Genomic DNA, 16,993 nt, shown 5'->3' on the forward strand with positions numbered 1-16,993 from the left:
TGCTGCCATAACTTTCATTGGTTATGATGTCCTGAGGATCTCCTATGATGAATAGAGTAGCAGATACATAAAAGAAATTCTTTTCAGTACAAAGTACTCAAATTGTGATTTCAAAAGACCACAAAGCACAAGTTGCAAGGTGGCCCCAGGTCAGTAGATTGTGCACTTTTATTGAGGTTTGAGGCTAGAACATGAAAGCTCAGTATTAGCTAGAAAACGGTAAACAAAATAATCTGAGTTTTCAAAGGCTGCTTTATAGTCAAATGAAGAGTGAACCGCTATTTATTCTAGTTACCAAAATCACTGGTGTCCAGTATTTTCATTCTGTCCAAATTAAAATAAACAGTAAATAAGACACCTGAAGATAAATCAGGCATTCTATTTATTAAAGTAAGAAATATTATTGCTTAACTCATTCATTTATTCAATAAACACCTAACAAGCACTCACTTTACAGTGTTCTCCAGTATTTTTGACTATCCATGCACTAGGCACTGGGCTAAGGAATTTAGGTGCATTGTCTCATGTAATTCTCACAGCAATGTTATGAACTCTTATTGTTATTTTCATATTAAAGATCAGGAAACTGAATCACAGAAATATTGAGTAACTTTCCCAGTATAACAAGACAGTAAGTGGGGGTATGGATAATAAGCTGACAGCTGGCTCTCAGCCCTGAATGCATATCAGACCTACCAAATCAGAATCATGGGGCCAGGAAACCCTGCAACTCTAATTCTCTGCACTGCCAGCACGTGGAACTGTGGTGTGTATGACACATGGGGCCATGCTGGGTGCGGGAGACAGAATGATTTCAGAGCTCAGAGGATAGATGAGAGGGTGTGGGGGTGGAAGGGTTGGGTAGAAATGAGAAACAAGTGAGTAGACAGTCACACTGCTCGTATCTCTTCCTGTGCCTAACTCCTCTCACTTTCCACATCTCAGGTGAAAGGTCAGCTTTCAGAACAGATCACCCTATCACTTACTCTGCTACTGGAAATGTTATTTATTTATTTATTTATTACTTACTTACTTATTTTGTGGCCCACCTCCCCCATTACAATAGCTCCTATTCACTGCTGTATGTCCAGCATTTAGTATGTGCCTAGTACAGAGGTGTTTCTTGAAAATATTAATTGAACATATCAGTGGCTTTAATATGTTTAGATCAATCGTAGAGGCATGCCCAGGAGGCCTTGGAGCCCCTCACTCTTTAGGTGAGGAGAGGTATAATGGGAGCTCTCATGAAGGGCTAAACTATGTCTGGAGGATTCTCCAGAAAAACAAAGGAATAAGGGCAAGTGTGTAGGTCTAAGGAAAAGCATGTGTCAGAGTAGAGAGATGTGAAAGAACAGGGGAGCTTCAGGTCTTTCTATGTGCCAGAAATAAAAACAAGTGCAAGGAAGTGGAAAGATTTATTCCAGCAATATTTATTCATGATTAACAGCACTGGGGCACACCTACAAGATACAAAGAGTAGCAAAGAAGAATCCTCCATGTCATGAAGATCATCTTCTAATGGGTAAAATAGATTTGAAACAAACAAAGTATATATAACTCTAAATTGTAGCAAGTGCCCTGAATGAAATGGACTGATTGCTGTAAAAATAACATGTAGATGGGGGGTACTGAGGAAAAGTGTTTCTGATGAGGTTATTTTTACATATCCATTTTGGAGGTAAAAACCTGAGGTTAAATACCTCACCATGGTCCCATCCCTAATCAGCGGCAGAGCCAGGGTGCACACTCAGACAGTTAGTTTGGTTTGGAAGCCAATGCTCATCCTACCAACAGCAGCAGCACCCAGGGTGGGAGAGGAGACTATGTATGGTGAGGAAGTATTTCCCTTGACCACAGTTCTGGAGTGAAACATTACAGCTTATAAGCAGCCAAGTAGTTACTTGATAATTGTAAGATTCTGATAGAATCTTTAAATTCTAAAATGCATACTGAGTAATTTTACCTCTCTGTGACTATATCCTATCTTTGGATATTTTTTCATTGTCCTTCATGAGCTAGCTGTGAAATGTGTAGTGCAGTTTCAAATTCTCTTGTGGCCATACAGTGCAGGAGATGTCTGACCTCAGGATGACATTAACATTTCTGAGCCTCAGCTTCATCACCTGGACAGTAGGGATGTTGACTCCATGTCCTGCCCACTTCATAGTGTTGGTGTGAGGTTCAAATGAGATAATACATGTAAGGGACTTTGCACTACATAATGTCATGATTTATTTGATATTGCCCCAACTCATTCTTCACAGTAGTGCAGTTGATATTAAATGAAAACTTGAAAGAGTTTTGAAAAACAAAAAGCTCTGGGCAAATGAGGGCATTATGTAAGTACTCAGTCATTATGTCACTGCTAGAGTTCTTGAACTGCCTACTTTCCATCAGTGTTCACTGAACCTGCAGACTGAATGTGGGATGATAGGGCTGTAAATGTGTATGTAATTACTACCTTCATTAGAGGCTGTTGACACATTGCAATGATATTTATTGAGCATTGAAAAGGGATAAATTATGCAAGACTACTTCCTAATCCCCATGCAATTTTAATAAACTTTTTTATGTGCTAAGTGCAACTAGTAAAGTTAAATTTTAAAAAGTTACACAAATTAAAAGCTGTGATTCAGTAACTCATATGATGATCAAGAAAGGACCTAGATGAACCCACTACAAGGCATTTCCATAGTTATGGGGAGTGACGGAAAGACACGAGCACAGGTACACTTAGTTTTGACTAAGAAATCCCATCTAGGAATCTACCCAAAAAACACTTCTATTTAAACAAAATCACATATATACAAGTTTGTTCATTGAAGCACTGATTGTACTTGCAAAATACTAGAAACGGCCTTAATGCCCATAATAGGAGAGTGGTTAAATAAACTATGCTCCATTCTCACAGCTAAACACTAGCAGCTAAAAAAAAAAAAAAGGGTTAGATCACCAGGAAACTTCCAAATCATTCAGTGAAGAAAGCAAAGTGCAAAAGAGCTTACTTATATGGTGTGCCACCACCGTATAAAAGGGAATACAATAAAAAAGCATGAATCTGCTCATTTGTGAAAAAGGAATACAGGAAAGATAAACCAGAAAATACAGAGACCATTTCACTATAGGGGTTGGTGGGGAAAAAGAAGAAAGAAAAGAGCTCAAAATGCAGAGATGAAAGGTAAGGAAGGACAGGCATTTCTTGAAATATCTCTTTGGCTACAGCTTTTGCCCTCTGAACCACAGGAATGCTTTACATACCTCCCAAAATAAAGAGAACTAAAGCCAGCTAGAATGTGGGGACACCTGAAGTGGAATACGACAAACAAATAAATCCTAATTGTATTACAAATGAACAGCATGAACCTGCCAAATAACGTAACCACACTGAAAGGGATGGGAATTAAGTTGCTTTGGAAAACATAATTTTGACTAGATATTATAAAGTGAAAAACCAAAAAGAACTGTCAGCAAATACTGTACTCTAGTTAGTGAATCTATTTCCCATAGGGGTATGAGTAAGCACTTTAGTAACTACTTTATGTGTAATCTAGGATTGTAAATACTGAGAGCCAGTCTTTCAGAGAAATAAGTTACAAATAAGAAAAGAGAAGCTTGTAAGGAACCTTGTGGTATGGAACTGAAATCAGAGGTACTTAAATGTTTTAATGTGTACACACACATAACAGATATGGAAATAATCAATAAATATGATGTACATGCATGCATGGCTTAGTATACATACTTATATTCCTAGCTTTTTCTGCTTAGAGGGACTAGAGCAATGACACCCCACAAGCAATGATTTACTAGCACCCAGATCTTGGTTTCAAAGCATTCTCCAATAAAGATCAGGGCTCCTTAGAGGAATTGTTGATTCCAGGTCTGGAGCAGAAAAAAATACAAGATGAGTCCAGAAAATCTTGTGATCTCAGGAAAAAAGGGCTAAAAAGGAAGGAGGGTATGTTAAAGGCCACTGGATCCAACTGGAGGAGCTGCCAATGGCCACATCTGGGATAACTGAGTATAAAATAATGATAGTACTGTATTATAATTCAAAAAATTAAAAAAGCATCTATAAATCCACACTGATATAAATGATCAAATAAATAAATAGCCAAGCAATAGCAGCTCTTCCTTACAGAAGAATTCCAATTAGATATGTAAGAAATGAGCCCTGGCTGGTGTAGCTCAGTGGCCTGAGTGCGGGCTATGAACCAAACAGTCACTGATTCGATTCCCAGTCAGGGCACAGGCCTGGGTTGTGGGCCACATGAGAGGTAACCACACATTGATGTTTCTCTCTCTCTTTCTCCCTCCTGTCCCCTCTCTGTAAAAAAAAACAAATAATTAAAAATATGGAATGAGGGAAATAAAATCATCAGGCAAAAATCACAGTAATAACTGTTACAAGCAAGATCTACCAATGGATGCTAAATCTGTTGGTGAAAGTTTGAGGAAAAACAGAATATGGGCAGAGTGCTAAAGATATTTAACAGTTTTCAAAAATCCTACCTTTATAGTGGAGAGACCCAGAAGACACCATGTTACCAAATGACCAAGGTTAACGTTAGCAGTAACAACACATATATGCCAAAATGAATACTTTCAATTTACTCATAAGAACACATCACACAAACCTAAACTGAGAAACATATAAAATAAGTCACCAGTACTCATCAAAAGGGTCAAAGTGATGGAACATAAAAAGAGAATGAGGAAGTGTGACAGACTGAAGGCGTCTACAGAGACATGACAACTAAACATAAAGTACTGTAGTATCCGGGACTGGATCCTGGGGCAGACAAAGAAACTAGAGAAAAAGCTAGTGAAATTCAAATAAGATTTATAGTTAGTTAATCTTATTGTTTCAATGTTAATTCCCTAGTTTGATAATCATTCTATGGTTATGTAAGTTGTAACACTAGAGGTTGTTGACTATATCACTATTATTTTTTTTAATCCTCACCAGAGGATATGTTTATATTGCTCTTAGAGAGAGAGGAAGGGAGAAAGGAGGAGTGGAGAAGAGGGAAAGGGAGACGAGAGAAGTGGGGCGAGGAACATCAATGTGAGAGAGAAACATCAGTCCATTGGTCGGCTGCCTTCTGTACACGCTCTGACCAGGGATCAAATCTGCAACTTAGGTACGTGCCCTAACTGGAAAGCGAACCTGCAAACATTTGGTGTATGGGACCACACTCCAACCAACTGAGCCACCAGCCAGGGCTAAAATTATTTCAAAACAAAGAAAATGAAACATAGATAAGCTAATAACAGATACCGGATGAAATAAGTAGAGGACTAAAATTTTATAAGTGAAAGCAGGTATTATTTTTACACTGAAAGACCTGTTAGGACTAAAGATACATTTTTCCCTCATAGGAAGATTAGTCATACGAGTGCATTAACAAGTGACCTACATGTGTCATTTTGTCCTTTCCAGTTCTATCTTTCGCTATGGATCTATGTACCCGTGATAAAATCAGAAGAAATGCCCTAGTGCTTAAAAGAACTAGGGTTAAAATTTAACAGGAGGATTAACATCTTTCATGTAATACTTGGATAAAAGCCACTTGCAAAGAAATTTCTTGGCACGAATACAAAGAGACAAATATGAAAAGTGCTCTTCTTTGTGGAAATCACAGAAGCTCCAAAAACAAAGAACTGACACTTTCAGAGACATTTGTTGTGTGTGGTGTCCCTGCGAGTCCTCTTCCACCCCACAGGGACTACAGCAGAGGTTCCTGGCCCTAGTAGTTCAGGAGAATCACAGGTGCCTAGCTGCCCGAGTCCCACCTCCAGAGTCTGATCTGGAGAAGCCATGAAAGCTCCTGTGATCCTGCTGTGCAGCCAGGGCCAAGAACCACTGGCACGGAATAACCTACAACTCGGGCAAAGTCAGTCAACTAAAAACAAAAGAAGTCATTTTTTAAGGACATAATTAGCTCATGTGTTCTGATACTATCAAACAGCTCTGCCTCTCAAACACTAGTGACTTTTTGTATATAACCCAATATTTTTTATTCTCTTTATTTCTAATTTATATCCCTTCTTTCTGTTTTTATACAGTATTATATTTCTCCTATTATTATGTGGTAAACTCAACAGTGATTCCACTCTGTAATATTTTTCTAGGTTGTCCCTTTTTATAAACACTTTTTTTAGTTCATTGCATTTATTTATGTTTCTAATGCAGTACTTATCAGAGTTTGTTTCACATCAGAACTATTTATCAACTTGCTACTAGACTGTAAAGTCTAAAGCAGCAAATATGAAGAATGCTTTCCTAGGAACTCTCAATCTCTGAAAATCAAGTGCCACTCAAGTTTGTATAGTTTTCATGGATTTTTTGGAAGTATAACATACATGCAAAAGTTCACACAAATCCCAAAGGTACTACTTGATGAATTTTGATGAAACCAGCACAGCTGTGTTCCGGTCAGTATTCAGACCAGAAACAGGGCAGAACCAGCACTCACAAGGCCCACTCATCCTCCACTCGAGTCACTCCCACTGGAGTCACTACTATTCCCCTGAAAGGGTGACTGACCACTGTGCTGACACACAGGTTAGTATTCTTATTTTTGAAATGAAGTTTTTAGACACTATGTGTAACGCTGCTATGAATATTGGCATACATGTCTTTGTATGGATATATGTTTGCATTTCACTTGGGTTAATACTTAAGAGTGGGATTTCCGGGTTATATGGTTTAAGTGTATGTTCAACTTCTTAAGAAACTGCCAAATGTTTTTCAAAGTGGCTATACCTACATTTTACATCCCTACCAGCTATGTATAAAGATTCCAGTGTGTCCACATCCTTGCCAATACTCGGTACTATCTGTCTCTTTGATTAACCCCATTCTAGTGCATGTACAATGGTACCTCATTGTGGGTTTTAATTTTCATTTCCCTAATGATTAATGATATTGAGCATATTTTAATGGTGTCATAGGTTACTTGTAAATCATAGCTCACTGACTGCAGATAGCTATTAAGTTAAACTGATGAAGCCCTGGCTGGAGTGGCTCAGTTGGTTGGGTGTTGTCTTGGAAATGAAAAGGTCAGGGGTTCAATTCCTGGTGAGAGCACATGCTAGGGTTGCGGGTTTGGTCCTCAGTCTGGGAGTGTGCAAGAGGCAACAGATGGATGTTTCTTTCTCACATAAATGTTTTTCTCCCTCTCTTTCTCCCTCCCTTTCTCTCTCTGGAATCAATATAAGAAAACAAATAAAAATTAAATTTATGAAGAAGAAAAGGAACATAGATAATTTTTCTATTATTAGACAGCTTTCTAGACAACAGATAATTTTTCATGTAATTTAAAGGAAAGTACCAATAAAATAAACAGCATATCCCTTGAAGACACAAAAAGTGTTAAAGTTTCTTAAAATAAGAAAGTAAATTCAAGACGAAAAACAAAAAAAACATTCCAAAATGCTCATTTATATGTGAAAATTTCAGACTATGGAGTATGCTGTATTTGGGAATTCTAAATTTCTGAAAATCAAGTGAAAAATAAACATAAGAAGCAAAAATTGTCCAACAATGGTGGCTAACATTACAGTGAAGCTTTGGGTTGTACAGGAATGTTCAAGATACTGCACGCAAGGGCATTCGTTCCACACACTCAGCTTACTGCATGCAAGTACTGACTCACAACGGGAGCAAGCTGGTCGTGGCCCTTGACCTTTAGGAAGAATGCTCTTCTGCCCTATACATATCCTGAAACGGAAATGTATGCATTATTTATAGGCTGCATCTGCTTTCCTTTCTATGACATAAACAAGTTGGTGGAAAAGTAAGAGTTCAAGTGAAGGAATTTTTAAAAAGGTCTTTTAATGTATCATGAGCAAAGATAAGTATTTTCCTTCCTTTGTCCCTTCCTAATTATTTTCATTTTAATAGTGAAAAGACAAATCTGATTGGGTAAGTAGAAACTCTTTCTGACTTCCAAAAATGTAGTGAACAAGGGATGTAACTAGAACTAACCTTGGTTTAACAGGAATCTGATCCTCTGCTCTGGTTTCAGTGGTGCTGTGTTTGGTGGTAATCAGCCCTGTGAGTGGGATGGTTCCCCTGTCAGTCCTCTCATTAAATTTTAGAATGCAAGATAAGGAAGAAAAAGCCTTACTACTCTAACATCAGCAGAGAACCAATCCCTGGTTCGATGATTCCTTTTCATTATAGTCTGCATAAATACATACAAGCATTGTATATTACTTACCTAAGAATTCGGCATCCTTTTCAAAACCCTGATATTAAATTTCCTCACTTTATGAGAAGTGACTTCTGGGCTTAAATATGTTGGTCCATGGACATGGAAAAGAACATTAGGGTCTTTGCCATATATCTGCCTTTCCATCTTTCTGAACTGCATTTTCCAGACCACCACAGAGACAAAGCATGTTTCCAGCAGGCACCAGGTACAAGCACCCGTTCAACCCAGTGTCCAGCAGAGTAAGATGCAATTTCAGCGACTTCCGCTTAAGACATCAACATTGGTGACAACCTATGATGCTGTCAGACTGCCTGGTAACACTGTAAAAGTATCTCCATATTGAAAGGGAAAGAAACCGCAGGAAGAGGAAAAAACGTGTGGATGTCAGCAGAGTGAATATATTATCTCTAATTTCTTTCAACAAATACTAATTGAGTACCTATGAACCAGGGAATGTTAGGAGTTGGGAATAAAAAGATCTAATCCCCGCCTTCATGGAGTTTAGGTTACAAATACAAATACAAATAAATAATTAGAATATATCATTTTTTGGATGGTAATAATGATCTGGAGAAAAATAAAGCAGGAACCAGGGGTGAGATTGCTGTAATTTTAATTAGGGTGGGCAGGAAAGGCTTGATAGAGAAAGTGGCATTTGAACAATGATCTGTAGGGGCAGGGGAGCAAGTCATGCAGGTTTGTAAGGAAAAGACATTCTGTGCAGCGAAAACCTAGTGCCAAGACTATGAGGTAGGATGGTTGCTGGCTTGTTCTAGAAGGAGCAAATGAGCAAGAGAATGATAAGTGAGTTTGAGAGTGTGAAAATTAATAGGAAAGGGGATGGACAAAATAATGTTATAAGCCAAGTGAATGACAATGGGTTTTGCTCTAAACCACAGGTGGCAAACATAAGGCCCTCAAGCTGAATCTGGCCCTCCATCTTATTTCTACCTGGTGGCAGCACCAAGCTCCTGGCCCCTAGTTAAGGAGTAGTCACATTTACACAGCCCTAAAATTACATTCGGCCCTTTCAAAGCAACTGTGAGGCTGATGTGACCCCTACTGAGAATGAGTTTGACACCCTTGCTCTAAATGAAATGGGAATCCACTGGAGATTTGCAGGCAAACGTGTGATACAACCTGACTTAAATTGTCAACGGACTTCTCGGCTTCTGGGCTGAGAATAAACTGGAAACGGCAAGAACAAAAGCAGGGACACTGATAAGCAGGCCACTGCAATTATCTGGATAACAAGTACAAGGCTTGGTTCAAGGCTTCATTATAAGGAAGGAGAGAAGGAGTAGAATTATGAACAGGTTTTCAAAACAGGAACAACAATATTTGCTAGGAGACCAGATGTAGCTTGAGAGAAAGAGAAGAATCAAGGATGACAAGAGAAAAAGAAATATTTTTTTGGCACTTAGCTTTGAAAGAAATTTCCTACATGAGATTTTCCATAGAGGCTCTTGTACCCTTGCATGTCTCAGTGTCCTTGCACTGGCAGGAATATATTAGTTTCTTCTACTGGACATAAATTCCACTGAACGGGGGCAAAGACCACTTTCATTCATCTTTATATTATCATTTTCTAGCACTGGGCCTTTACTTGTTAGTATTTAATATGAGTTCACTTAAACACATGTATCTTAGGTACCACAATTATAAGTACTTAGGGAAAAATGGTCAGAAAGGGTTTTGTTTGTGTTCTCTAGAGTTCACATTCATTCTTTTATTCTAAACATATTTACTGAGTAAGCTACATTGTGTCAATCACTGTGATGACTCTAGGTTATCTTTGGAGAGATTATAGGGAATACATATTTTTCTTATATGTTGTGCATTAAGAAATTCAACACTAGGCATGCTTAACTTCTACAAAGGATTAAAAACAAGTTTTCAGAAAGGTGCTGTGGGAGAGATCACTCAATTTCACCTGAGTGATGTGAAGAACTTGACATTTCCTACAGTGGGGTTTCTCTTTAATCCCATGCTCCTCAAGACTAACACACATTTGCTGGTGCCAAAATTCAATACCTAAAGTCATGTGAAATCATGTAAAAAAAAGGCATAAAGCTATTTGCAAACTAAAATTACATGCAGGAAGTTGAGCTGTTTTTCCTCCCTAACTGTAACCAGAGCAGTTGTAAGTCGGGGGTTGTTGTCGGGAGCCTGGATTAGTTTAGACTCTGGTGATAACTTTTGCTTATGGGACTTTCTGCCCACATGCAAAAGGAAAATGAAAGAAGGGCAAAGGAAGTAAAAACATGAAAATGAAAGTATTTGTATTTGAGATTTTAAAGTTTAGTGGATAACTAGATTAAAATTTAGACAACAGTAAACTTTACATATTCCTTTTGTTTTCCAGGGAGAAGGGACAGGCCCAGTTTGCATCGTCTCTCCCGATGAGCTTGAACTGTGAACACAAGTATACGTGCTCAGATCTGCACATATACACAGACATGACACACGAACACGCATCTTTCCTTGGCTCTGGCCAACAGGCACACTTACCCTGAAGCTAATGAAGGTTAAGCCTCAGGGTCCAGCATTTGTATGGATGTTTCCAAGGATCCGGGTCCTAGAAGTGTATTCACATAATATATTTTTATAAAATCTGTAAAAAAACACTTTTGTTTTCATTTTCTCAAATAGAGACCTGAAACTGTATAAACCCTAGGCCCTGAAAAATCCTGAATTTGTTCCCAATCTAAACCAGAATATTCTGATTCAGTGGTTTTGGAGGTAAATGGAGGCTGCATCTTTTTCTTACCTTTTTTTTTAAATGTCATCAAGTGATTTTGATACATAGCTGGGCTGGAAATCACTGACAAAGGACCACAGACTGATCCGTTTAATGAGTCCCTGACATCTAAGTATATTTCTTTCTGGATCTTTGCCACTATTGATTAGAACATAAACCATATAACACTACATAGTTTGGGAAAAGCTGACAATTGGCAACAGTCACTTCCACATTGCTGTGATGAATCACATAACCCTCTGTGCTGAGTAATTAACTATCCATTTGTATGTACTGGCTGTAGAGATATAGTCCTTTTAAACAAGGAAGGAGAGGAATTTGGACATAACATTAACAGTTGTTAATACCAAGCAAATAGAGTAAATTGGATTTATTAAAAAGAGTATGTGTGTGGATTTTTTTCCTGGGAGTTAATACAATTTGTCTAGCTTTCTAATTATAGCTGGGACAGAAAATGGCTGAACCCAAAGACCTCTCACAGTATCTAATAAACTTTTACTTATAGGGAGAACATTTCTTGGGTGGGAGAATGACAAATAATTTACTAAGCTTTTTCTAAAAGATAGCTAAAGGTGTTTCACCTATATCTAGCTGATGAATTAGCTTCAGCTAATAATCAGTGTCAGGAGACAGGGAAGAAGCAGCCTGTAATTACTTTGAAAGGAATGAAGGAACAGATCTGATAAAGAAACTAAATCAGCTAATTCCTCAGGGGCATGCTAAGTGGGAGAGAGGCTTACTTGACTGCAAGTTTAAAGTGAGGCAAAGCTAGGGGGCATCCATAGCTTTTACCTCCCCAGCATCCATTCCCACCTCCCAGAAACAAACTAAATTTTCCTTAGTTTGGGAGACTGTGACCAAAGGTTCCTTCCTTCCCTTCCACAGGTGGCAGGTGGGCACAAGTCCCAAATCTGACTACACACACCCACAGACATCTGAATTCTGCCTGGAATGACTTAGGAAGCAAAACAGCAGGGGACAATCTGTCCTGGGAGAGGTTCACTAAAGAGACTCCCATTAGTCCCAGTTCACTAAGGATCCCATATTCTTATCCTTCCCACACACTACCTTATTTAGCTTTGTCTTTGATTCTGGGAGTTATTTCTTTTTTCCAATACTTTTTTTGCTTTTGTTCTTGATTATTTGTTTTCACTTAAAGTAACCTCTGTTGATTCCTGTTACTTGCAACCACACAATCTTGACTGATATAGAAAACTACTCATGTGATATGAATTCAGTTATCCTCTACAATAACATAAAAAACCCAAAAGGATTCTCAACAATGCCCAGTTGAGTCACCAGCAAAGAATATGAATAAGGCTCAGCTCATAAACATTTGTTTTGTTGTAGATATTATTGAAATACCTGTGCTCACTACTTTAGTAGTAAAATTAAAATGGCTTTATTCAGATATCATTTAAAAATTTTCAAACAATCACTCTATTAATTGTGTAAAAATGGTGCAACTTATTGTAGAAAGTAAAGCAATGAAGGAAAGTACAAAAAAAATGACTTTAAAATTATCCCAAATCCCACCATCCAGAAAAACCATCGGTAACACTTGGCAAGCATGCTTTTGACACCTTCTGTATATAGATAGAGCAGAAAAAAGACAACAGTAATTTCAGAAATCTTATATGTAATTATAATGCTTTAAAAGTATTTAATAAAAAGTATTTAATTTGTTTTATTTTAAAATAATTTAGTTTTAGACAAAAATAAAAAACTAAAGACTCGCCCTGGCTGGCGTAGCTCAGTGGATTGAGCATGGGCTGGGAACCAAAGTGTCCCAGGTTCAATTCCCAGCCAGGGTACATTCCTGGGTTGCAGGCCATAACCCCCAGCAACCATACATTGATGTTTCTCTCTCTGTTTGTCTCTCTCTCTCTCTCCCCCCCCTCCTTCCTCTCTAAAAATAAATAAATAAAATATTTAAAAAAAAAAAAAAAAAAAAAAACTAAAGACTCGCTGATGCTTTGTTAAATATTTCATCATCATAAAAGATAATAATTCTTGAGTCTACATAAACAAGAAAAAAATTTCTTAAAACTTTTAAGACTGTAAGCCCTGGCTGGTGTAGCTCAGTGAATTGAGCACAGGCTGCGAACCAAAGTGTCGCAAGTTCGATTCCCAGTCAGGGTACATGCCTGGGTTGCAGGCCACGACCCCCAGCAACCGCACATTGATGTTTCTCTATCTCCCTCCCTTCCCTCTCTAAAAATAAATAAGTAGAATTTAAAAAAAAAACCTTTTAAGAATGTAGAGTCATTTAAAAAGTTCTACATTTTAACCTCAGACAGAATCTATTGCTTCCCTTTTAGCAAAGATGAGAAAAATGACGGGCATTTCTCCCTCTTCCTTCCTTCTCTCATATTTGTTAGCTATATTATTATTTTTACATCATCACATTTCATTGTTTTCATCTACCTTTGTAACCACAATTCTTGTGGTTGTTTTGCTATGGTTAAATATCAGGTGGACTAAAAAGCACAAGTTTCTCCATTTTTTTTTCATTCCTGAGACCTTTTTTTAAAATTAATCTCTTGGGTAGCTAGATACCATCTTTAAGTACCTTGTTTGCTTCTTTAAGAAAGATTCATCATATATTCCCTAAGTTTTTAAATGCTTAAGAAAGGTTGTCACCCTTATGTTTAAGTGACAATGTGGCTAAGTATTAAATTTGGGGGTCATGCTTACTTTTACCTTTTAGCTTTATAGACAGGTACTTCAGCTTTGCTATGGAAAGACATAAGCCCAACCTAATTTCTTTCCCTTTATACATGTCTTGCTTGTAATGTCTGGAAGCCATATGATATTTCCCTTATCTCTTAGAATCACTATCTTTATCAGGACATGTCTTGATTATTCCATAGTGATTTATTTTCCTGGAATTTAGCAGACCATTTTGATTTTAGTTGACTCAAAACTCTTTAAACACAAGTGTTTCACTCTTGTTCTGGTGGCCTCACTTCTTCCCCCACCCCTTTGCAAATAATGCACCTAAATAAAGTGGCAAGCATAGATACTCTAAATGATCCTGTGTTTGTTCCTTTCAAATTCTCTTTCTTTGGTTGACTGGGGTTGGTCATCTGTTGGAAATATGGAGAGGTAAGTAATGAGGTAGAGCTGTGTGCATCAACTACTTGGGAATCTGTATGCAGCATCTTCACCACATGGGTCATTTCCTTTATCCTCACACATCACTGGTCCTCTGAGATTTCTATGTTCAAGATGTCATGTGTTGTTACAACAAAACTGTTTGGACCACTTTTGTGTTACATTCTGGCACTTGCTGCTTCTCCCTCTCTTTCACCCACTTCACTGCTGGCACTCTTCCTCTCCGGAAGCAAGGTGGCAGGTGATAGTCATGGCTCATCCACATGCTTTCTCTCCTTTAGTGATCTTTTCAACATTTTTAGAATATTGAGAAGTAACAAATTATGTAGAGAATTTTTGAACTGTAGGCTAATTTGATTAAAATTTATTGCAAGATGACTACATGTAAAATAACAGAGAGAATAAAAAGGTGAGTAAAAGAAAGTCCTTGTCCTCGCTCTCAGTGTGGTTAGGGAGAGTAAATACAATAGAAGACATCCATATGGTCATAATGATGTAAATATTGTTCCGTGCCAAGCCAAGTGCAGTGTTTGTGCACTGCAACAATACTTCATTTCTCGGTTTTTATCCCGAGTTTATATTTGCCTCATATTTTGTTTACTTTATTATTTGTCATTATTTTTTCAAAGTTCCTATCAATATTTTCCCAAAAGTTCAAGTACACACTTAACTTAGTTCCACTCCCAACACATCCTTCCCAGCTCTGTGTACACCCTTCTGAAGTCCTCCAGCTCCTGCTCCTGGCTGAGCTGAAGGCTGTTTGGGAGAGGTACATGGAATCCTGATTTCCCGGGTCAGCCATTCTGTGGAGCCCATGAATTCTTCCTGTCATGATTTATTCACTAAGGACTCAAGTTTTATCTTCCACTGACCCTTCAGAATATCCACATTTTTCTGAAGAGTTAATGGGAGATAAAACTTGAGTCCTTAAATGTCTAAAAGCATCTTTATTTTATTTTCATAGTTAATTAATGGTAGGGAAGTATATAAAATTTTAGGTTGGAAACCATTTCTCCTTAGTTTTGAAGGCACTGCTTCATTGTCTTCCGGCTTCCCATATCTACTTCCCCAGCTGTATTGAGATAATGACATACAGCATTCTGTGATTTGAAGGTATGCAATGCAGTGACTTGACACACTTAGATATTGTAAAATGATTAGCAACAATATTGCCTTTAAGAAATTTTGAGCCACTCTTATTTCTCCTCAGTAGCATGGATCCTGTCTTGTTTCTTGGGTGACTTTTGGAATTTCCTTTGTATTTTTGGAAATCTAAAATTTCATGATGATATGCCTTCACATAAATCAATTTTCATACAAGGTGCTGGAAATTTTGTGGATACTTTCAATCTGGAAACTTACATCTTTTTCTTTCACAGCAGCCTGTTCAAGGATGCAATTGCTTTTCTTCTCTCTGAGGGTATTACTTAGGGTTTCTGATGTCTTCTTCTGCTATTGGCATTGCCTCTGTTGCCTCTTAACCTCATTTTTCAGTTTGTTTTCAAATCCCTCTTTTAAGTTTTATTTTATAAGTTCCTCTGCTTTGCTGAGAAATCCTTCTGATTTTTGTTTTCTAAAAATGTGTTGACATCTCTCATCCTCTCTTATCTCCTTTCCTATTCCCTTTAATGTCATTATAGCAAGATATTCACAGCGAGATAGATAAATGCATGTGTCTACCAGCTATTTCAATGGTGTGAGAAAGAACTTGGGAAATCTATGTTTTTTTCCTAATTGTTCCAGTTTTAAGTATTCATTAAAAATGCTTCCTTTGGGCCTGACTAAAATATATAATTAAAGGGAAGGTCAGTCTCTACATGTATATATGTTACAAACCCAGTTTATTAAAGCAAAAATCAAAGGCAGAGTAAAAATGGGACAACTTCTCGTTAAGGACGAGCAGTAGTATATCCTGAAAAATGTAAACCTATTAATTAAATAATATTATTTTCATAAAGTTTCTGCACTATTACTCTGCTCTATATTTTATATTATTCTGCTCTAAATTTAGGACAATCTGTATGAGTGAATACAATATTTTAAAAGCCATTGGAATGTACTTCAACTATTTTATCAACTGGAATACTGTACCTACCACTGAGTGAAATAATATTTGAAATTAAACCCTAGATGCTTGAAAATTCTCCATATATTCTCAAGGGATAGTTTCTATAATTTGCATCTTTCTATTATAACATATTTGAAACACTTTTTCTGATTTCACCAACATCTTAATACGCTAAATATTTTTATTTCAAGGTATTTGAAAACAGAGAAGTAAAAATCTGATATTTTATGCAAAATGATATTTTAGTCAAGAGACTATTTTTTTTTGCTAAGATAAGTATTAACATGACTTGGTATGTCTTTTTAGTAAGGGAATTTATCTCAGTTTAATTGTAGCAAATCTTAATAAATTGTATTCTGCTTCTTTTTACTTCATTCCATCATCTAACCACAATATATGTAATAGTCATTAAATTCAGCCACCTATTTTTCTGGTCCAGAGAGAGACATCGTCAAGAAAACAGACTATGACTGACAGTTCCCTTCATTCAGTAATATCATAAATATTTATATATACAGTTATAAACAAACTATTATTAGTTTAAGAAATGCAATTTATCCTCAGTGATGGTAGCTTTGAAAGTTAAAATGCAGATTTAAACATTTTAGTCTCTCTGGCATTTATGCTTTCTACAAAAATAAACTGTTCCAACTAAAGAATATCAGATAATGTAGTTCTCTACTAATTATTACATTCCACTTATTTTTAGATACACATGCAGCATATAGTAACCACTATGTGCTTAAAAAGTATTTGTATGCACTAAATATATACTTTGAAGAATGTTCAGACACCAAGAATGATTTTAAAATAAAACTGTATCTA

General features: G+C 37.1%; 1 protein-coding gene across 1 annotated transcript in view; it reads right to left on the reverse strand.

Moving 5' to 3' along the window:
• FBXL17 (F-box and leucine rich repeat protein 17) overlaps positions 1-16,993 on the reverse strand; it is a 476,470-nt gene that overhangs the window by 24,438 nt on the left and 435,039 nt on the right. The window lies entirely within an intron of this gene.

Source organism: Phyllostomus discolor, chromosome 3 (genome assembly GCF_004126475.2).
Source record: "Phyllostomus discolor isolate MPI-MPIP mPhyDis1 chromosome 3, mPhyDis1.pri.v3, whole genome shotgun sequence".
Lineage (NCBI taxonomy): Eukaryota > Metazoa > Chordata > Mammalia > Chiroptera > Phyllostomidae > Phyllostomus > Phyllostomus discolor.